Source organism: Bombina bombina, chromosome 3 (assembly GCF_027579735.1).
Source record: "Bombina bombina isolate aBomBom1 chromosome 3, aBomBom1.pri, whole genome shotgun sequence".
NCBI classification, from domain to species: domain Eukaryota; kingdom Metazoa; phylum Chordata; class Amphibia; order Anura; family Bombinatoridae; genus Bombina; species Bombina bombina.
In genome coordinates this window covers 709,865,952-709,888,960 of record NC_069501.1, presented here as the reverse complement: position 1 = coordinate 709,888,960, position 23,009 = coordinate 709,865,952, and the positions used below count along the sequence as shown (strand labels likewise).

The window sequence follows — 23,009 nt, the reverse complement described above, 5'->3', positions numbered from 1 at the left end:
CAACAGTCCGATGCTCATTGCCCCATACTTGGTGCTCTTCTTTTTGACGTTTTTTTTTTTTTAAAATATGGAGAGCGTATTGATATACGCGGCTGCGATGTTAGGCGAGCGTATTGGTGCTTGCGAGTGCAACAAAGTTGAGGCTTTGATAAATACCCCCCCCCCCTTTGCATTAGTATAATGATGTGTTCCTTTAACATGGTATTATTAGTACTATCATTATTATTAAAAAAAATTTAATGAATTAATTATTTAATTATATATTTGTCTAATTTTCTGTTCTCTCGTATTTTCATAGTATTCCATAGTATTTTGAAATTTATACTGTCTGTGTATATATTACTCAGAGTCAGCTAGATTACGAGTTTTGCGTTATGAGTGAAAAAGCATTGTTATGCTTCATAACACTGCTTTCTCCCTAGCGCCACTATTACAAGTTTTGTAGGTATAGGTGTACCGCACACCTTTTTGGCCGTCACGCAATGTCAGTATCCTCTTTCAATGGGACTCCCATAGCGCCGGTATTACGAGTTTGCCTGGGAGGTCAAAAAGTGAGCGGTACACCCTATACTGACAAGATCCGTACCGCCATCTAAAGTCAGTAGTTATAGCTGTACATTTGCCCAATCTATGTGAAAGTATGGTGTGCTGTAATTATGTGTCTGCAAGGATCACTTACTTGATGTTCTCAGAGCATCCCAAAGGTAAGAAAGAGAATGAGCCCCAGTAATCCTGGTTCTTTTATTGTAAGCCTTTTTCATCCCTCCCACAATGATGATGTCACTCATAAGCAAGCCCCCTTATGAAATGTTAAGAGTATATGGTTTCATCCCTGCCATACAGTTAGGGGAGGAAAAGGAGCATTTGGCTACACAAACGGCTCTTTACTTAAGCCAGCTGGTCATCCTTCTCAGATGGGGGTCTGGTAATGTGATCTTTCTACATTCCACAGTGACCCAGTATTAAATGAGGATTTAACCCCTTCCTGAATACACAGCTGAGTTCTTACAGTATAATGCCATAATATCCCTTCTGGACAATATCTGAGTTCTTGCAGATTTATGCCCTTATTACATTCCCCCCTATTGGCAATGGAGGTTACCACACCCTTCCATTCCAATGGTCATTTTATATGAGTGAATCTGTTAGAACCTTCCTAACCCCACCTATGTGTGATGGCTATATTAGTGTACTAAGGATGCCTCCATCCGCATACCATAATATAAGTGATATACACGTGCAATTAATGATTTTAAATAACAACACATACAAATTTGAATAATTATACATAATATAGAAATAAATAATATGATTATAAATGGATGTATGAACAGATTTCCCAATGGAGAACCCCATGATGACTGTTTCAAAAAGGAATTTGCTAATTTCTGCCACCAGGTAGCACTTGACATCTCTGTAAAAGTATGTTCAATCCTTTGTAGTTCTTGTTCCTGATGGTAGAAATTTACATGAACACGTTCCCCAAAATTTTTAAGATGTTCTAGTAACACAGAGTCTTTTTGCAATAAGGTTACCCATTTTTTCCAAGGTGCATCATCTACTAATATTGGGGTTATGAGTGGAGCCCCCAAGGTAGTATTATATGTGAGTAACTGTCCTTCTCCTAGTACCTTCTGCCCACTTAACTAATGCTTTTTCCATAGTGGCAGTAATTCTGGAACAATTTTGGTAATGTGTGGAAACTAGCCAATCTATTATTTTAATCTTCCATGTGATACATTCGAATGTGGCATCCCTCAATACTGGAGTTGGCTTGATTGTACTTGTTTGAAATGGACCGCTAGAAACAACACTTTTCCCCTCACACATTGGAGTATTGTCATAATGTTTCCTCTTTGGTGTAGTAATTAAAGTAGAATAGATCAAAGGTGCAAAAGTAGTTGTTTCCTTTTTTTGATCTATGTTTAAGTATACTTCAATCCCTCCACCAAAGTTGGCAGCTGTAACCCTCCAATTAATCCCTTCTCCAATTTGTTGTTCAAATATAACCTTGGTTATATTATAGTTGTCGCCATTTATAGTGTGAATAGGATTTGTAAATGTTGTAGACACAGAAATACCTTCTCCCACCAGACCTACAGTCCATTTTCTCCAAGCCACCCATTTACATTCCCATTCAACTTTATTACCCTGATTGACCCTCCAAAAACCAATTAAATTGTCTTGATGTTTTTCTGCAAATATTTCAATCTTCCCACCCACATTAAAAGTCAATTTTCCCAAACAATCTTTGCTAAGGTCTTGAGAGCTCCAGAAGCCTGTCCATCCTCTGATGATGCTGCTTGAGCTCCATCTAAGACTACTTGTGAGGTTGGTGATTGAAAGTTCATTACAGTCACAGATTGGAAGTTTGTGCAATAACACCCACACAAATACAAATAGGTTTGTGGCGATCATTCCTCTCAGGCTCCACATAATGAAATCTGTCAAAAAAGATTAAGAGAATATCAGTTCTTAGCAGAAATATCTACATCTGGGAAAACTGTCCCTCTATACACTTTACATTGGTCAACATGGACCCATTTGTAACCAGGCTGCCTTCTGGTTTTCCCAGGGGTTGATCTTTCTAATTTAATTACAGTATTACCCAATTTGTCCAAAATTCTATAAGGTCCTTCCCAATTTGCATCCCAGGGAGAATTTTTGCAAAAATTTTTAATCATGATTAATCCCCCCTTCTCAAACAGAGGTGTTTGAGGTGTAGATGAAAATTTACAATCTGTTGGGGCCATATTAGAGGCAGCAAAAATTAGCAGTGAATTTGGGAGAGATATTGATCTCTAGACACATATTCTCTCAAGGGGGTAGACAATTGTGTTTCACCTGGGTGGCCTAATGCCATCTTTCTCCCTGTCATGAGCTCATAGGGAGAACACTTGGTAGCATTTTATGGTGTAGCTCTAATAGCCATTAGAACTGCTGGAAGATGTGTGACCCATGATTTACCATACTGGGAAAGCATTTTTGACAATTTTGTTTTTAATGTGCGATTCATGCGCTCAACTATACCAGAGGATTGTGGATGATATGGTACATGAAATCTTGTCTGTATTCCCAGTAGGGCACAGAGATTTTGCATTACCTGACCTGTAAAATGTGTACCCCTGTCTGATTCAATGAGTGTTGGAAACCCCCATCTTGAGAAAACATGTTCCCACAGTGCTCTGGCAGTAGCCTGTGCAGTATCACAACAAAGTGGAATAGCCTCAACCCATTTTGAAAAAAATATCTACAATTACTAGTGCATACCTGAGACCCCCCTTTGATAGTGGAAGTGGGCCTATAAAATCAATTTGGATAGCTTTCCAGAGGCCATCTGCTACTGGTATTCTCTGGAGAATGGGTCTCTGACCTTTAGGGCGTGGATTAATTTGAGCACAAATTAAACATTCTTGTACACATTTTAAACAGGTTTCTGCTAAATTTGGCCAATGAAATTTTTGCCTTAAATGGTACTCTAATGCACTTTGCCCAATATGCCCAAGAAGAGAATGTGTTTGCTGTGTTATAGGTCCCTGCAAATGACTTGGGACCACAAAAACCAATTTAGCCTGTGGATCAGTGGGATTGGAGTAACATATTAACCCATTACAAATTGAATAACCATTTGGGAGTGTTTGCTGTTCCTGTAACAGAGGGAAAAGGTTAGGATTTTTAGCTTGTTCTGTTTTCAAATCAGGTACTTCTGAATCTACCATTGTAATCTTTGCTATGTGTGCCATTGTATCTTTAGATGCAACATGCTCTCTCCATTCTTCCTCTGTCTCACTGTCATTCTCATCTGATTGCCATGGTTACCCATCTAAAGCTGCCTGTTTGGCTAACATGTCCACATGTGCAATCCCTTGTGAATGTTCATCTGTGAAATGTGTGTGTGCCTTAACTTTAACAATAGCTGACTGCAATGGGTGCTGTGTTCCCCAATCTACCAATTTCTTAAGGGCTTGAACATGTGACAATGGTTTGCCTGCTGAGTCTACCATTCCCCTTAGATTCCAAATTGGTAAGTACTCTGTCAGTGATCTGGTCACATAGGCACTGTCACTGTATATACAAATGTCTTGTGTGCCAAACCTGTGGCTAGCCATAGAATGAGAATGATCTTGGTAGCATACATTTAAAGGGACACTCAGGTTAAATTACATTTTCATGATTCAGATACAGCAAGTAATTTTAAAAAAATTTCCAATTTACTTCCATTAAAAAAAATGTGCACAGTCTTTTATATTTCCACTTTTTGAGTCACCAGATCCTACTGAGCATGTGCAAGAATTCACAGACTATACGTATATGCATTTGTGATTGGCTGATTGCTATCACATGGTACAAGGGGAGTGGAAATATACATAACTTTGAAATTTGTTATAAAAAAATCTGCTACTCATTTGAAGTTCAGACTAAGTGCTATTGCATTGTCTTGTTATCTTGCATTTGTTGATTATGCAAATCTAATGTGTTGACTGGTCCTTTAAGAGCTAATTGTTGAGAGGGGACCCAAATAGCAAAACCAGTATTAAATGGAACATCCTGCCAAAATCTTGAACCATCTACATAAATTTGTAAATCCTGGGGAGAAGTTTTGTCCCTGAACAATTTATGAGGTGATTCCCTGTGTGTGAATTTCTCTGTGCAGTCATGGGGTTCACCCTGAGTGTGCATTAGTTGGGGTAACGTGTATTTTGCATTGTGTTGTACAGTGATGTCACGATGTTGCAAATCTATTAATCACCTAGTCACTCTTTGTGTTGAAACCCCACTTAATGATTTTTCCAACAACAGTTTTATAGGGGTGTGTGGTATTTGGAGGATGAGCTTCCCAAATCCCACTATATGCTCAGTAGCCTGAACTGACTAATGCACCCCTAACAAAGCCTTGATACATGCGTCATAACCTTTCTCTACTGGAGTAAGAAGCCTGGAAAAATAGCCAACAGGCCTCAATTTTTCAGCCTTCTCCTGCAGTAGGACTGTGGAAATAGAAGTGTCAGATGTGTATGTTTGTAAAGCAAAAGGGGCCTCCCTCTCCACTGTGGCAAGGGCAGGGGCTGATTCTAAACCTTCCTTTAACACTTTAAATGCTTCCTCATGTTCTGCATTCCAAGGAATTTTCCCAACATCCTCCCCTTTCAAAAGATCATAGAGAGGTTTTGCTTTTTCAGCAAACCCTTCAATGAAATCACGAGAAAAATTTACCAAGCCTAAGAATTGTCTTAAGGACTGCCTATGCAAAGGTCTGGGCACCTGAAGTATGGCTGTAACTCGTTCTCTAGTAGGGCATCTTGTACCCCTTTGTATTGATACTCCCAAAAATGTCACCTTTTGTCTCATTAATTGTACTTTTGAAGTGTTTAACTTGAGGCCAGATTCAGCTATCAAGTTAAATAGTTCATTCAGCCGCTCCAAATGTTCCTCTACTGTCTCTGTTTGTAACAAAATATCATCTACATACTGTATGATACTTTCTGGGACTGAGAATGTTTTTAATACCTCTGCTAACGCTTGGTGAAAGTTTGTTGGCAAGCTATGGAAGCCCAGAGGAAGCAAATTGAAGCAATATTGTGTGTTCGAAAAGCAAAAAGCAAACTTATATTGGCACTCTGGGGCTATTCTGACACTCCAAAAACCATTACTTATATCCAGAACAGAATACCACCTACATGTGGCACTCAGTTTGGATACCACTTCAGGAGTAGAAGCAACTAGATTTGTAACAGGTGGGGTAACTTTATTCACCATACGAAAATCAGCAGTTAACAAGTATTATTTGCTTTCCTTACTGGCCACAAAGGAGAATTATTAGAGGAGGAACATTTCCTAATTATCCCTTGGTTTTCAAGCTGACTAATAATTTGCCTCACAGATTCAATAGCTTCTGCTGGAAAACGATACTGTCTTTATGGAGGGGGGTCAGGGCCTACAATATTGATTTCAATGCCTTTTAATATGCCACAATCATTCTTATGTTGAGCCCATATGTCAGGGAAATCCATGACCAATCTCTTCAAATCAGGGGGACTTTCAGTATCCGGCCACACCCTTTCTGAAGGAATTGATGCAATGGATGCTATGGGACTGAAGTAAGAGTCATCTAATATTACAGGTTTTCTCCCTCTAGTATCCCTCCACAAAACATTGTTACACAGGTCCACTATCATCCCTTCTGATCTCATTATATCAGCACAAAGTATTGTACCCTCTGTATTTTTGCTCTGCCAAATGGGAATTTCCTTAGTCCACTGATTGTCTAGTGTTATAGTCACATTTGGGATAAGGGATGCTTGGAACTGGGATCCCCCAAGTCCCACATGAAATGTCTGTCTTGTCCCTTGTGGGGGACTTAATGGTAAGTCTGTCAAAGTTACTGAAGCTCCTGTGTCTATGAGGAGTTTTGTGCGATGGCCCTCAATCACACCATAGACACAGGATGATCCCTAAAGGTGTTACATATAGGGACCATGTCATCCAGGGCCTGAGGTAGTCAGAGCAGGATATCAGAGGAGAATTTTTTTCATAATTCTTTTCATGATATCCCACTTCCCCTCCCCCCACAGTCATCACTCTCAAAGCCTCATGAGCTGGGCCATACAGATTAGTACCAGGCCTAGGCTTTGGGGTGTATTCCTGTCCTGTTTTATCTGGGGGCTTAATCTTGTTATTTCTCCCTACGCAATTCTGCGCATAGCTTTCTTTTGGAGGTGCAGAGGGATGTAATCTTTCCTGCCCTCCCTCAGTTTCCTTCTGAATCCTCTTTAAGAATCTGCAATCTACTCGTCTGTGCCCATATCTATTGCAGTAATGGCAAGTACCTTTAAAGGGACTCTCTGAATATTTTTTCCCTTCATTAGTGGTTACCATAGCAATTCTGTGTTGCCCTGTGTTCCTTTTCTTTAGAATGTTCTGCCTAGCCTTACCTATAATAGATAACACACCCTCTAGTGTATTCCTCAGCCATCATTTGTATGCTAGGTTCCAAATATGTGAATTTTTTAATTAAATACTGCAACATATCATGAGGTGTCTGTTCTGGTGAAATTCTGTGTGTCAGTCTATATAATTGTTCGAATTTAGCTGCAAATATCCATGGGTCATCATTTAATGCTACTTGCATTTCTGCAAGGGAGTGACTGTCTAAATCTCTACTTCCTGTCACTAGTTTACAAACAGCTTTTAATCTGTCCCCATCTGAACCCCATTTATGCTCCTTAAACCAATCTGTGTTCAAATTAACTGGGCCTGCAACTGGTGATTGTAATCTAGCTGCAATGCTGCTTGGAAGCCACATTTTTAACATTATACACGCTTCTTTATGTGACAGCATGGATTGTTTTATTGCACACTCAAAATTTGACATGTTAGTAAATACATCTGCTTTAACATCATACACTGGAAAGAGAGGTTTTAACTTTACCAGTTGTCTGATTACTTTATCTCTATCTTGTTTTTTAAGGGTAGTTGATACCAGGGATGATGTTTCAGCAGAGGTGGTAGAAAAAGGTAAATTTTGCGTTTGAGTTAAATTTCTTCGACTGGATCTTAAACTGGGTGTTAGTGATAAAGTATCTGTTTGATGTTCTGGATTTAATGTTCTTGGCCTAGTTATCTGTGGGGTTAGTATGGGAATGTGTGTGCTCTCTGTATTTTGTGTGTGATCAAATCTTTCTTCACTGTGAGGAATAGGCACCCTCCCCCCATCAACATGTGGACCTAGCACCCTTCCCCCATCATCATGTGGGCTTTGCACCCTTCCCCCATCAACATGTGCCCCATCCTCCTGCAACACACATGTATTCTCCTCATTTAATACTGCAACAGGGGTTAAGTTTGCAAGACCCTGTCTCAATGAAGCTATAAGTTGGCCTCTTGCGTCATAATTTTCTTCTAAAGTATTAATATATTCTGCATTCACGCCACATGTTGGGCAATTATCATCCAATGTGTTACAATTGATCTCTGTTATCATGGCTATTGGGGGAGAATGTTCAAAGATTGCTCTATTTATTTGGTCTTTGATAGTTAATAACAGTTTCATGCAATTCTGTAATTTGGATTTTTCTTTTGTTAAACAAAACCTCTTTTTATCAATAAGCTTATTCTCATTCTCACATTGCAACCACACATCTTTCAGTATTTTAACTATGTCAGTATTCTCATCAACAACAGGCTCAAATGTGCTACATTCTGCATATTTAACAATTAATTCCATACTCACACTTTAAAATGTCTTCAGACTGCCAGCAAATCAGATTCACGTCCTGCACGATATGATTTTGTCTGCGTCTGGTTCAACTGATCCTTAGGTAATGCCTCTCTGGATCTGTAGTCTTGGTCAAAGACTTTACTGCTGAAACGCTCAACTCAAAAACAGTATAGCAAAAACTAGGTTAAATTTTTGTCCAAAAATCACACTTGTATTATAAAAAGAACATGGATTTGTCCCCCCTTTAAAGGGACAGTTTACTCAAAAATTTTCTCCCTTTTAATTTGTTCCCAATGATCCACTTTACCTGCTGGAGTGTATTAAATTGTTTACAAGTAGCTCCTTTACCCTTATATTGGCATTTGAAATTGTTAATTTAGCATGTGGTATCCCCACCTATTCTGAAAGTTTGTGGCCGCGCGTACCAGCTATAGATAAGCTTTGTAAACACAGCCAGCAGAAGAAATTACACTCGCAGTGTGATAAAGCAGAGATAAGGTAATAAAATGTTGATTTTCCATTGTTCTCTCAAAGTATTGGTGATTGTTTTAAGGACAGATATAAGATAAAGAAGCAGGTATATGTGCACAATGTGATACAGTAATGAGATCTGATTATACCTACAAGCTCAACCTATTTTATTAGGCTGTGGCTTCAAAACACAAAATCAGAGCTTTAATATACAGAAATAAACCTTAAAAAGCTAATTTTCATATTTTTTTTACTCTGCAGTTGGTAAAAAAAGCAATTGTAAACACATTAAGGGAAAAACTATTTTACAGTATACTGTCCCTTTAAACAAGTGTAGTTGTTAAGAAAATTATCGCTGGTTCGGCTCGCCAATTAAATAACTGCATTAAAATGGTACCTAAGACTCTATAAATCTTAGTGTCTGATTGCTATACTCTTTAGTGAAAGGCTAATACATATTAACACACAATCACTAGCTTAATTAAACTACCTGCAAGAATATCACTCACACAGTCTTATTCCAGCAGTACAAAACTTTTATTACAATGAGGCTACATAAATAGTTACAATATGCAGATTAAATATAAATTACACATATGCAAATCACTTATAAATACTCAGCAGTGAACTATACATCAATATTACACTAATACATTTGCCCAATCTATGTGAAAGTATGGTGTGCTGTAATTATGTGTCTGCAAGGATCACTTACTTGATGTTCTCAGAGCATCCCAAAGGTAAGAAAGAGAATGAGCCCCAGTAATCCTGGTTCTTTTATTGTAAGCCTTTTTCATCCCTCCCACAATGATGATGTCACTCATAAGCAAGCCCCCTTATGAAATGTTAAGAGTATATGGTTTCATCCCTGCCATACAGTTAGGTGAGGAAAAGGAGCATTTGGCTACACAAACGGCTCTTTACTTAAGCCAGCTGGTCATCCTTCTCAGATGGGGGTCTGGTAATGTGATCTTTCTACATTCCACAGTGACCCAGTATTAAATGAGGATTTAACCCCTTCCTGAATACACAGCTGAGTTCTTACAGTATAATGCCATAATATCTCTTCTGGACAATATCGGAGTTCTTGCAGATTTATGCCCTTATTACATTACAATTCCTTTTTTTCTAAGCAATGTCTATCTTCTGATCTAGTTATTTTATTGTTTTTGAGTTACACTAAAAAAGTAGGCTCTGCTAAGGAAATGTTATGGTAGATTATATTTCATTCTATAAAATTGCAAATCTTATTTTTTATTGGCCTCAATACTGATTTTGAAAACATTCAGCTAGATTACGAGTTGAGCGTTATGACACAGACATTACGAGTCTTGTCGGTATAGGTGTACCGCAAGCCTTTTAGCCTGTAACACAACATCAGAACCGCACTCTTTAAAATGACGTTTTTTCATGGGATTCCCATAGCGCTGGTATTACGAGTTTTGCGTTCTGGCTAAAAAAACGGTGTTACAGCCTAAAACGGCAAGATCCATAACGCTATCTAAAGTCAGTAGTTATGAGTGTTACGCTACAAATCTGTAACATAAAACTCATAACTAAACTGCTACAAAGTACACTAAGCACCCATAAACTACCTCTTAACCCCTAAACCGAGGCCCTCCCGCATCGTCACCACTATAATAAACGTATTAAACCCTAAACTGCCGCCCTCCCAATTCGCAGACACTATTTAAGTATAATTAACCCATAATCTGCCATCCGCCCACATCGCCCCCACTATACTAAAGTTATTAAGCCCTACACCGCCACCACTATAATAAACCTTTTAACCCCTAAACCGAAAGCCCCACATCACAATAAACTAAATTAAACTAGTAACCCCTAAAACTAACGCCCCCCCCTAACTTTATATCAAAATAACAATTTCCCTATCTTAAATTAAATTAAAACTTACCTGTCAAATTAAAAAAACTAAGTTTAAACTAAAATTAAACTAACTACTAATTAAATAAAACTAAACTACACATTAAAAAAATCCTAACACTTATCTAAAAATTACAAAGTATGTAATTGCAAAAAATAAAAAAGACTAAACTACAAAAATTAACAAACACTAAATTACGAAAACTTATTATCAAAAATAAAAAAGAATTACACCTAATCTAATAGCCCTATCAAAATAAAAAGCCCACCCAAAATTAAAAAAAAACTCTAGCCTACAATAAACTACCAACAGCCCTTATAAGGGCCTTTTGTGGGGCATTGAAAAAAATGCAAAGAACCCCCCAACAGTAAAACCCACCACCCAACCAACCCCCCAAAATAAAAAAAGCCTAAGCTACCCATTGCCCTGAAAAGGGCATTTGTATGGGCATTGCCCTTAAAAGGGCATTTAGCTCTTTTACATGCGCAAACCATAAACTAAAAATAAAACCCACCCAAAAAACCCTTAAAAAAAAACTAACACTAACCCCCTGAAGATCCACTTACAGTTTTTGAAGTCCCGCTTGAACGATCTTCATCCAGGCAGCGAGAAGTCTTCATCCAGGTGGCCTCTTCAATCTTCATCCCGGCAGCAAAGTTCTCATACAAGCGGCGAGAAGTCTTCATCCAGACGGCCTCTTCAATCTTCAGCCAGGCGGCATCTTCTATCTTGATCCCGGCGGCGCGGAGCGGGTCCATCCTGAAGACATCCGGCGTGGAGCATCCTCTTCATACGGTCACCGCCGTACTGTAAGTGGATCGTCGGGGGTTAGTGTTAGGTTTTTTTTAAGGGTTTTTTGGGTGGGTTTTATTTTTAGATTAGGGTTTGGGCAGCAAAAGAGCTAAATGCCCTTTTAAGGACAGTGTCCATCCAAATGCCCTTTTCAGGGCAATGGGTAGCTTAGGTTTTTTAGATAGTTGTTTTTATTTTGTGCGTTTGTGGGGGTGGGGGTTTGTAATGTTTTTCACAAAAAGAGCTGATATCTTTAGGGCAATGCCCTACAAAACGCCCTTTTAAGGGCCATTGGTAGTTTATTCTAGATTTTTTTTAATGGTATTAGAATAGGAATAATTTTTATTATTTTTGATAATTTGTTTGTTAATTTGTGTAACATATTTTTTTAGGGGGTGTTTGTTTTTTTTGTAGCAGCAAAAGAGCTGTTTAACTTAGGGCAATGCCCTAGAAAAGGCCATTTTAAGGGCCTTTGGTAGTTTGGGGGTGGGGGTTTGTATACTGTTAGGGGGTGTTTGTTTGTTTTTTGAAGCAAAAGAGCTTTTCAACTTAGGGCAATGCCCTACAAAAGGCCATTTTAAGGGCCCCCAAAAGGCTCTTTTAAGGACCCTTGGTAGTTTTTTTATTTTGGGGTGTTTTGTTTTTTTAAAGGGTATTAGAATAGGAATAATTTTTATTTTTTTGGATAATTTTGGTTTGTTTGTTTTTGTAATGGTAGGTTTTTTTTTTTTTTTACTGGTAGGTTTTTTATTTTTTGTAATTTTAGGTTTTAGAGTAAGGTAGCTTAGGTTTTATTTCACAGGTAATTTTGTATTTGTTTTAACTAGGTATTCATTAAATAGTTAATAACTATTTTACTAACTAGTCTACCTAGTTAAAATAAATACAAACTTACCAGTGAAATAAAAAAAAAACAAAGAAAACTATTAGTTATATTGTAGCTAGCTTAGGTTTTATTTTACAGGTAAGTATGTATTTAGTTTTAAATACTTATTATTTAGTTAATCATTGTAAATTTAATTTAGATCTATTTTAATTATGGTAGGGTTAGGGTTACGTTAGGGTTAGGTTTAGGGGTAGGTGTAGGGGTTAATAGTTTAATTTAGGTTGTTGCGATTTGGGGGGCTGCGGTTTAGGAGTTAATAGGTTTATTTAGTGGTAGTGATGTGAGAGGCCAGAGGTTTAGGGGTTAATACCTTTAATTAGCTGCGGCGATGTCAGGGAGTGGTGGAATAGGGGTTAATAACTTTAATATAGTGGCAGCGATGTTGGGGTGCGGCGGAATAGTGGTTAATAACTTTAGTATAGTGGCGGCAATATCGGGAGCGGCAGATTAGGGGTTAATACCTTTATTTAGGTGGCGGCGATATTGGGAGCGGCAGATTAGGGGTAATAACTGTAGGCAGGTATTCGGACATTGGGTTTATGTTAGGGTGTTAGGTTTAAACGTTAGTTTTTTTTTCCCTCATAGACATCAATGGGGCTGCCTTACGGAGCTTTTCTTTCCGCGATCGCAGGTGTTAGACTTTTTTCTGACCCGCTCTCCCCATTGATGTCTATGAGGAAAGCGTGCACGAGCACGTCAAAACAGCACTTGTATTGTGTGCGGTATGGAGCTTAAAAGCACCATATCACATGCACAAGCCAGGTTTTTTAAAACTTGTAATGGCAGCGCTATAGGGGATTAAATAACGCCACTTTTGTTGCGTTCGTTAATTTCCCTATAACGCTCAAAACTCGTAATCTAGGCGATATAGTGGCACTTGGACCCACACTTTTCACAACCTTTTTTCTCCATTAAACCATGATAGCTAAATTAAAGATAGATGTACTTCATAGGTCAGGAATGTGCACCAGATGAATATATATGACGTTGTCTTATTCAATAATATTCTACTTCATTACTTCAGAAATTTTTAAATACTAATTATATGATTATTAGCTTAGTATTCTCTTCTAGCAGAGGCATTTATTTAATGTGTTTTTTCTTTTTTTTCATATGTACTTTTATTAGTATCTTGTATGTTTAGTAAAGCTGTAGACATGTTGAAAGATTTGCTTTATTTTTTTGTTTGTTTGTTTCTTCTTTCCTGCCTAACAAGGTTTTCTCAGCCTAGATTAACTTGAAGGATTTCCTTTTTTACCCTACTTGGCACTACATTTCTGGCATTTCTCCCACATCTATTTATTTCTTTATAGTTACCAACACAGGGGTGTATTACTAGTGATGCGGTGATGATAGCATGCGACATGTCCATGTCACAACTGATTTACCAGAGAAAGGTTTAGTGCCATTGACACCACTCTAATGCATTCTATACTTTTAACGAATATCATGACTGCACTAAATAGCGCTCATATTACAAGTTGAAATTTGTAAGTTGCGCTCAAACGAAAGCTGAAATTGTTTTAGAAAAATTAGTGTGACATGAGACCTTAAAGGGACAGTCAAGTCCAAAAAAAACTTTCATGATTTAAATAGGGCATGTAATTTTAAACAACTTTCCAATTTACTTTTATCACCAATTTTCTTTGTTCTCTTGGTATTCTTAGTTGAAAGCTAAACCTAGGAGGATCATATGCTAATTTCTTAGACCTTGAAGACTGCCTTTAATCTGAATGCATTTTAACCACTAGAGGGCATTAGTTCATGTGTTTCATATAGATAACATTGAGCTAATGCACGTGAAGTGACCTAAGAGTGAGCACTGATTGTCTAAAATGCAAGTCTGTCAAAATAACTTAAATAAGAGGGCAGTCAGCAGAATCTTAGATACAAGGTAATTACAGAGGTAAAACGTGCATTATTATAACTGTGTTGGTTATGCAAAACTGGGGAATGGGTAATAAAGGGATTATCTTTCTTTTTAAACAACAAAAATTCTGGTGTTGACTGTCCCTTTAAGTATAAGGGTTAAAAAAAAATCACAATTCACTATGCTCTTCAGAATATATATTCTACATATATCTGTATATATTCACAAAAATATGTAGGTATAGCTATATATTTTAAAAAATAAATAATTATATATATATATGTATAGCTAGGCCTAGCACTCACGGTAATCCTTAATTGACCGGGGTGTGCTACAAAGTATCAAATAAGTCCCAATTAGGTATTTGGTCTGAGGACAGGGGGTGACCTCCAAACGTCACATTGGGTTAAAATCTACCATTGTTTAAATCCAGAGAGTGCCTTCCTTTCTTGGGACTTTAATTGAATGGCAGGTAGACTAAAACTGACTACTATAAATGTATTTGCTTTGAAACAGTATTTCTATTAAACATGCATTTAATTACTATACATTTAATGTTATTCTTATTCTTTTCTAAGTATGGTTGTTAGAATTAAACAACCATTGTAGTCGAAAAATGACAGTCAGCAACCTTGGCACCCCAGATGTTTTATAACTACATTTCCCATGATGCTCAAACACACTTTAGGCTGGCTGAGTATCATGGGAAATGTAGTTGCCAAACATCTGGGGTGCCAAGGTTGTTGACTCCTGCTCCCTCACAAAGGAGTTAAACACATGGTAGAAGTATCCCTTGAGTCCCGCAGAGCACTAATGGCAGCAAGTAGAATCTGCTTATAATCTAATCAACAGCCCTATGTACACAGCTCTGTCATGCAACTAGCACTCAGGGCCAACAGTGCTCTGTAGATCCTGAGCAGTACTTCTACACCTAGGGGTCGAATTATCAATGTCTAGCTGACATGATGCGCTGTAGCGTATCATGTCCCCCAGACATCGCTGAATGCCGACAGCATACACTGTCAGCATTTAGCATTGCACAAGCAGTTCTACTGAACTGCTTGTACAATGCCTCCCCTTGCAGATTCACGGCCAATCGGCCGCTAGCAGGGGGTGTCAATCATCCCGATCGTATAGGATCCGGCGGATTGATGTACGCAGCCTCTTAAGACCACTACTTCTTAACTTCTTTTTCCAGCAGAAACAGGGGCCATTCGGCCCTTGATAAAACGGCCCCCTAGTGTGTGGTCACTAGTCTTAAAATTACATGCAACCACTTAGAGCATGTATTTATTTATTTTTACTTTATGAACCCTTAAGTTAGATCTTGTCTGGTTTCACAGACCTTAAAGTGATGGTAAATCCTAGCATTTTTAAAAAGCTAGGATTTGCCAGTGATACAAAAAAAGGGGACTTTCAGCCATTAAGCATAAAATACTTTATGCTGAAAGTTCCTTTATTTACCTGCCGCGTTCACCGTGCTAAGCGACTCTGGCCTCCCACGTCAGAACGCTATTTATTCAAAGAAGTGACATTTTGCCGGATGGCTAGCACACTGTTGGCTAACTTTACCTCACTGATAAAAAAGAGTTATGCTGTGATTTTCCATCACTTTAATAGAATCAAATAATATACTGCCAGTTCAAAAGCAAAATACAATAATTAATTGATTATATATTAATTTCAAATCAATGTATATCATTTTATTATTACTTTTTCTTAAAAATGTATAGCCACTTAATTGCAATCATAAATTAATATTATGAAGTCTAACTCGTTCATTCTATATAGAATACAAATTGATTTTTTTTTTTATACGAAACTGGCAAATAATATTCACCTAAATTACATTATGCGCAAAATAACATAAATAATGCTAAAAATTTCCATAGCACTGCCATTACAAGTTACAGAAAAACCTTCTTCTGTTGTTTAGTATGGTGCATTAAAGGGACAGTCTACACCAGAATTGTTATTGTTTTAAAAGATAGATAATCCCTTTTTTACCCATTCCCCAGTTTTGCATAACCAACACAGTTATATTTATATATTTTTTTTACCTCTGTGATTATCTTGTATCTAAGCCTCTGCAAACTGCCCCTTTATTTCAGTTCTTTTGACAGCCTTGCAGTTTAGCCAATCAGTGATGGCTCCCAGGTAACTTCACGTGCATGAGCACCAGTGTTATCTATATGAAAAACATGAACTAACACCCTCTAGTGGTGAAAAACCTGTTAAAATGCATTCCTAAGCGGCGGCCTTCAGGGTCTAAGAAATTAGCATATGAAACTCCTAGGTTAAGCTTTCAACTAAGAATACCAAGAGAACAAAGAAAAATTGGTGATAAAAGTAAATTGGAAAATTGTTTAAAATTACAGGCCCTATCTGCTTCATGAAAGTTTTTTTGGACTAGACTGTCCCTTTAAGCTCCATACTGCACAAAAGCCATGTCATGACTTGGCGTGCTCGGGCACGTTTTTTCCCATAGACATCAATGGAGAAAAAGTGTTAAAAAAAAAAATAACACCTACGATTGCAGAATGGCGATCGCTATAATGCATTCCCCGTTGATGTCTATGGAGACAAGAAAGTATTGTTTAAACCTAACACCCTAATATAAACCCCTAGTCTAAATACTCCTAATTCGCCGCCCCGGACATCGCCGACCGCCGCTCCCCAACATCGCTGACACTAAATAAAGTTATTAACCCCTAAACCCCCGCCCCTGTCATCGCCAACACTAAATAAACCTATTAACCCCTAAACCGCTGAGCCCCCACATTGTGACACACAAAATTAAACTATTAACCCCTAAACCTAACACCCCCTAACTTTAAATTAAAGTTACATTATAACTACCTAAAAATAAATAAAAACTAACCTGTGAAATAAAATAAACCTAAGCTTAAAACTATAAATAAACCTAACATTACTATTTTAAAAAACTTAAATAAACTAAAAATAAAAAACCTAAATTGCAAAATTAAAAAGTGTTAACACTAGGGAAAAAAACAAAGCTAAAATTACAAAAAATAAAAAAAATATAAGATTACAAAAAATAATAAACGAAATTATCCAAAATAGTAAAAATTAAACCTAATCTAATACCCCTATAAAAACAAAAAAGCCACCCCAAAATAACACCTCCTAATCTAACAATAAACTACCAATATCCCTTAAAAGTGTCTATTGTAGGGCATTGTCCTGAAGATATCAGCTCTTTTACATTAAAAAATTACAAAGAAAAAGTGCAATCAGCATAACATAAAAAGCCCTAATATAAAAAAAACACCCCAAAAAAAAGAGAAAAAACATAATTTATGTAAGAACTTACCTGATAAATTCATTTCTTTCATATTAGCAAGAGTCCATGAGCTAGTGACGTATGGGATATACATTCCTACCAGGAGGAGCAAAGTTTCCCAAACCTCAAAATGCCTATAAATACACCCCTCACCACACCCACAAATCAGTTTAACGAATAGCCAAGAAGTGGGGTGATAAGAAAAAAGTGCGAAAGCATAAAAAATAAGGAATTGGAATAATTGTGCTTTATACAAAAAAATCATAACCACCACAAAAAAGGGTGGGCCTCATGGACTCTTGCTAATATGAAAGAAATGAATTTATCAGGTAAGTTCTTACATAAATTATGTTTTCTTTCATGTAATTAGCAAGAGTCCATGAGCTAGTGACGTATGGGATAATGACTACCCAAGATGTGGATCTTTCCACGCAAGAGTCACTAGAGAGGGAGGGATAAAATAAAGATATATAAAATATTAATCCACACCCAAAATAAAGTTTAAATTATAAGCAGAAGATTCAAACTGAAACAGCTGCCTGAAGTACTTGTCTACCAAAAACAGCTTCAGAAGAAGAAAACACATCAAAATGGTATAATTTAGTAAAAGTATGCAAAGAAGACCAAGTTGCTGCTTTGCAAATCTGATCAACCGAGGCCTCATTCCTAAACGCCCAGGAAGTAGAAACTGACCTAGTAGAATGAGCTGTAATCCTTTGAGGCGGAGTTTTACCCGACTCGACATAAGCATGATGAATTAAAGATTTCAACCAAGATGCCAAAGAAATGGCAGAGGCCTTCTGACCTTTCCTAGAACCGGAAAAGATAACAAATAGACTAGAAGTCTTTCGGAAATTCTTAGTAGCTTCAACATAATATTTCAAAGCTCTAACAACATCCAAAGAATGCAATGATCTCTCCTTAGAATTCTTAGGATTAGGACATAATGAAGGAACCACAATTTCTCTACTAATGTTGTTAGAATTCACAACCTTAGGTAAAAATTTAAAAGAAGTTCGCAACACCGCCTTATCCTGATGAAAAATCAGAAAAGGAGACTCACAAGAAAGAGCAGATAATTCAGAAACTCGTCTGGCAGAAGAGATAGCCAAAAGGAACAAAACTTTCCAAGAAAGTAATTTGATGTCCAACGAATGCATAGGTTCAAACGGAGGAGCTTGAAGAGCCCCCAGAACCAAACTCAAACTCCAAGGAGGAGAAATTGACTTAATGACAGGTTTTATACGAACCAAAGCTTGTACAAAACAATGAATATCAGGAAGATTAGCAATCTTTCTGTGAAAAAGAACAGAAAGAGCAGAGATTTGTCCTTTCAAGGAACTTGCAGACAAACCTTTATCCAAACCATCCTGAAGAAATTGTAAAATTCTCGGAATTCTAAAAGAATGCTAGGAAAAATGATGAGAAAGACACCAAGAAATATAAGTCTTCCAGACTCTATAATATATCTCCCTAGATACAGATTTACAAGCCTGTAACATAGTATTAATCACAGAGTCAGAGAAACCTCTTTGACTAAGAATCAAGCGTTCAATCTCCATACCTTTAAATTTAAGGATTTGAGATCCTGATGGAAAAAGGACCTTGCGACAAAAGGTCTGGTCTTAACGGAAGAGTCCACGGTTGGCAAGAGGCCATCCGGACAAGATCCGCATACCAAAACCTGTGAGGCCATGCTGGAGCTACCAGCAGAACAAACGAGCATTCCTTCAGAATCTTGGAGATTACTCTTGGAAAAAGAACTAGAGGTGGAAAGATATAGGCAGGATAATACTTCCAAGGAAGTGACAATGCATCCACTGCTTCCGCTTGAGGATCCCTGGATCTGGACAGATACCTATGAAGTTTCTTGTTTAGATGAGAGGCCATCAGATCTATTTCTGGAAGTCCCCACATTTGAACAATCTGAAGAAATACCTCTGGGTGAAGAGACCATTCGCCCGGATGTAACGTTTGGCGGCTGAGATAATCCGCTTCCCAATTGTCTATACCTGGGATATGAACCGCAGAAACTAGACAGGAGCTGGATTCCGCCCATACCAGAATTCGAGATACTTCCTTCATAGCCAGAGGACTGTGAGTCCCTCCTTGATGATTGATGTATGCCACAGTTGTGACATTGTCTGTCTGAAAACAAATGAACGATTCTCTCTTTAGAAGAGGCCATGACTGAAGAGCTCTGAAAATTGCACGGAGTTCCAAAATATTGATCGGTAATCTCACCTCCTGAGATTCCCAAACCCCTTGTGCTGTCAGAGACCCCCAAACAGCTCCCCAACCTGTCAGACTTGCATCTGTTGAAATTACAGTCCAGGTCGGAAGAACAAAAGAAGCCCCCTGAACTAAACGATGGTGATCTGTCCACCACATCAGAGAGTGTCGTACAATCAGTGTTAAAGATATTAATTGAGATATCTTTGTGTAATCCCTGCACCACTGGTTCAGCATACAGAGCTGAAGAGGTCGCATGTGAAAACGAGCAAAGGGGATCGCGTCCGATGCTGCAGTCATAAGACCTAGAATTTCCATGCATAAAGCTACCGAAGGGAATGATTGTGACTGAAGGTTTCGACAAGCTGATATCAACTTTAGACGTCTCTTGTCTGTCAAAGACAGAGTCATGGACACTGAATCTATCTGAAAACTTAAAAAGGTTACCCTTGTCTGAGGAATCAATGAACTTTTTGGTAAATTGATCCTCCAACCATGATCTTGAAGAAACAACACAAGTCGATTCGTATGAAATTCTGCTAAATGTGAAGACTGAGCAAGTACCAAGATATCGTCCAAATAAGGAAATACCACAATACCCTGTTCTCTGATTACAGACAGAAGGGCACCGAGAACCTTTGCAAAAATTCTTGGGGCTGTAGCTAGGCCAAACGGTAGAGCCACAAACTGGTAATGCTTGTCTAGGAAAGAGAATCTCAGAAACTGATAGTGATCTGGATGAATCGGAATATGCAGATATGCATCCTGTAAATCTATTGTGGACATATAATGCTCTTGCTGAACAAAAGGCAGGATAGTCCTTACAGTTACCATTTTGAATGTTGGTATCCTTACATAACGATTCAATATTTTTAGATCCAGAACTGGTCTGAAGGAATTCTCCTTCTTTGGTACAATGAAGAGATTTGAATAAATCCCAGCCCCTGTTCCAGAACTGGAACTGGTATAATTACTCCAGCCAACTCTAGATTTGAAACACATTTCAGAAATGCTTGAGCCTTCGCTAGGTTTACTGGGACACGGGAAAGAAAAAATCTCTTTGCAGGAGGCCTTATCTTGAAGCCTATTCTGTACCCTTTTGAAACGATGTTCTGAATCCAGAGATTGTGAACAGAATTGAACCAAATTTCTTTGAAAAAACGTAATCTGCCCCCTACCAGCTGAGCTGGAATGAGGACCGCACCTTCATGTGGACTTGGGAGCTGGCTTTGGTTTTCTAAAAGGCTTGGATTTATTCCAGACTGGAGATGGTTTCCAAACTGATACCGCTCCTGAGGATGAAGGATCAGGCTTTTGTTCCTTGTTGTGACGAAAGGAACGAAAACGATTATTAGACCTAAATTTACCTTTAGATTTTTTATTCTGTGGTAAAAAAGTTCCTTTCCCTCCAGTAACAGTTGAGATAATAGAATCCAACTGAGAACCAAATAATTTTTTACCCTGGAAAGAAAGGCAAAGCAGAGTAGACTTAGAAGACATATCAGCATTCCAAGTTTTAAGCCATTTAGCTCTTCTAGCTAAAATAGCTAGAGACATATACCTGACATCAACTCTAATGATATCAAAGATGGCATCACAAATAAAATTATTAGCATGTTGTAGAAGAACAATAATGCTATGAGAATTATGATCTGTTACTTGTTGCGCTAAAGCTTCTAACCAAAAGGTTGAAGCTGCAGCAACATCCGCTAAAGATATAGCAGGTCTAAGAAGATTACCTGAACACAAGTAAGCTTTTCTTAGAAAGGATTCAATTTTCCTATCTAAAGGATCCTTAAAGGAAGTACCATCTGCCGTAGGAATAGTAGTACGCTTAGCAAGAGTAGAGACAGCCCCATCAACCTTAGGGATTTTGTCCCAAAATTCTAATCTGTCAGATGGCACAGGATATAATTGCTTAAAACGTTTAGAAGGAGTAAAAGAATTACCCAAATTATTCCATTCCCTGGAAATTACTTCAAAAATAGCACCAGGGACAGGAAAAACTTCTGGAATAACTACAGGAGATTTAAAAACCTTATCTAAACGTTTAGATTTAGTATCAAGAGGACTAGAATCCTCAATTTCTAATGCAATTAGGACTTCTTTAAGTAAAGAACGAATAAATTCCATTTTAAATAAATATGAAGATTTATCAGCATCAACCTCTGAGACAGAATCCTCTGAATCAGAAGAACCAATATCAGTATCAGAATGATGATGTTCATTTAAAAATTCATCTGAAAATGAGAAGTTTTAAAAGACTTTTTACGTTTACTAGAAGGAGGAATAACAGACATAGCCTTCTTAATGGATTTAGAAACAAAATCTCTTATGTTATCAGGAACACTCTGAGTATTAGATGTTGACGGAACAGCAACAGGTAATGTAACAGTACTAAAGGAAATAATATCTGCATTAGCAAGTTTGTCATGACAAACAGTACAAACAACAGCTGGAGGAACAGATACCAAAAGTTTACAGCAGATACACTTAGCTTTGGTAGCTCCAGCACCAGGCAGGGATATTCCAGAAGTATCTTCTGACTCAGCTTCAACGTGGGACATCTTGCAATATGTAATAGAAAAAACAACATATAAAGCAAAATTGATCAAATTCCTTAAATGACAGTTTCAGGAATGGGAAAAAAATGCCATAGAACAAGCTTCTAGCAACCAGAAGCACAAAATAATGAGACTTAAATAATGTGGAGACAATAGTGACGCCCATATTTTTTAAGCGCCAAAAAAGACGCCCATATTATTTGGCGCCTAAATGCTTTTGGCGCCAAAATGACGCCACATCCGGAACGCCGACACCTTTGGCGCAAAAAAACGTCAAAAATGACGCAACTTCCGGCGACACGTATGACGCCGGAAACAGAAAAAAAATATGCGCCAAAAAAAGTCCGCGCCAAGAATGACGAAATAAAATGAAGCATTTTCAGCCCCCGCGAGCCTAACAGCCCACAGGGAAAAGTCAAATTTTTAAGGTAAGAAAAAATGATTTATTCATATGCATTATCCCAAATATGAAACTGACTGAAATAAGGAATGTTGAACATCCTGAGTCAAGGCAAATAAATGTTTGAATACATATATTTAGAACTTTATATAAAAGTGCCCAACCATAGCTTAGAGTGTCACAGAAAATAAGACTTACTTACCCCAGGACACTCATCTACATGTAGTAGAAAGCCAAACCAGTACTGAAACGAGAATCAGTAGAGGAAATGGTATATATAAGAGTATATCGTCGATCTGAAAAGGGAGGTAAGAGATGAATCTCTACGACCGATAACAGAGAACCTATGAAATAGACCCCGTAGAAGGAGATCACTGCATTCAAATA

General features: G+C 37.8%; 1 long non-coding RNA gene across 1 annotated transcript; it reads right to left on the bottom strand.

The window, feature by feature from the left end:
• Positions 1 to 727: 727 nt before the first annotated feature.
• On the bottom strand, positions 728 to 13,789 carry LOC128653941 (uncharacterized). Its single transcript, XR_008401406.1, has 2 exons — positions 8,231 to 13,789; positions 728 to 2,444 (listed from the first exon to the last, which is right to left on the bottom strand). It is a non-coding gene; the product is annotated as an uncharacterized LOC128653941 (long non-coding RNA).
• Positions 13,790 to 23,009: the final 9,220 nt, after the last annotated feature.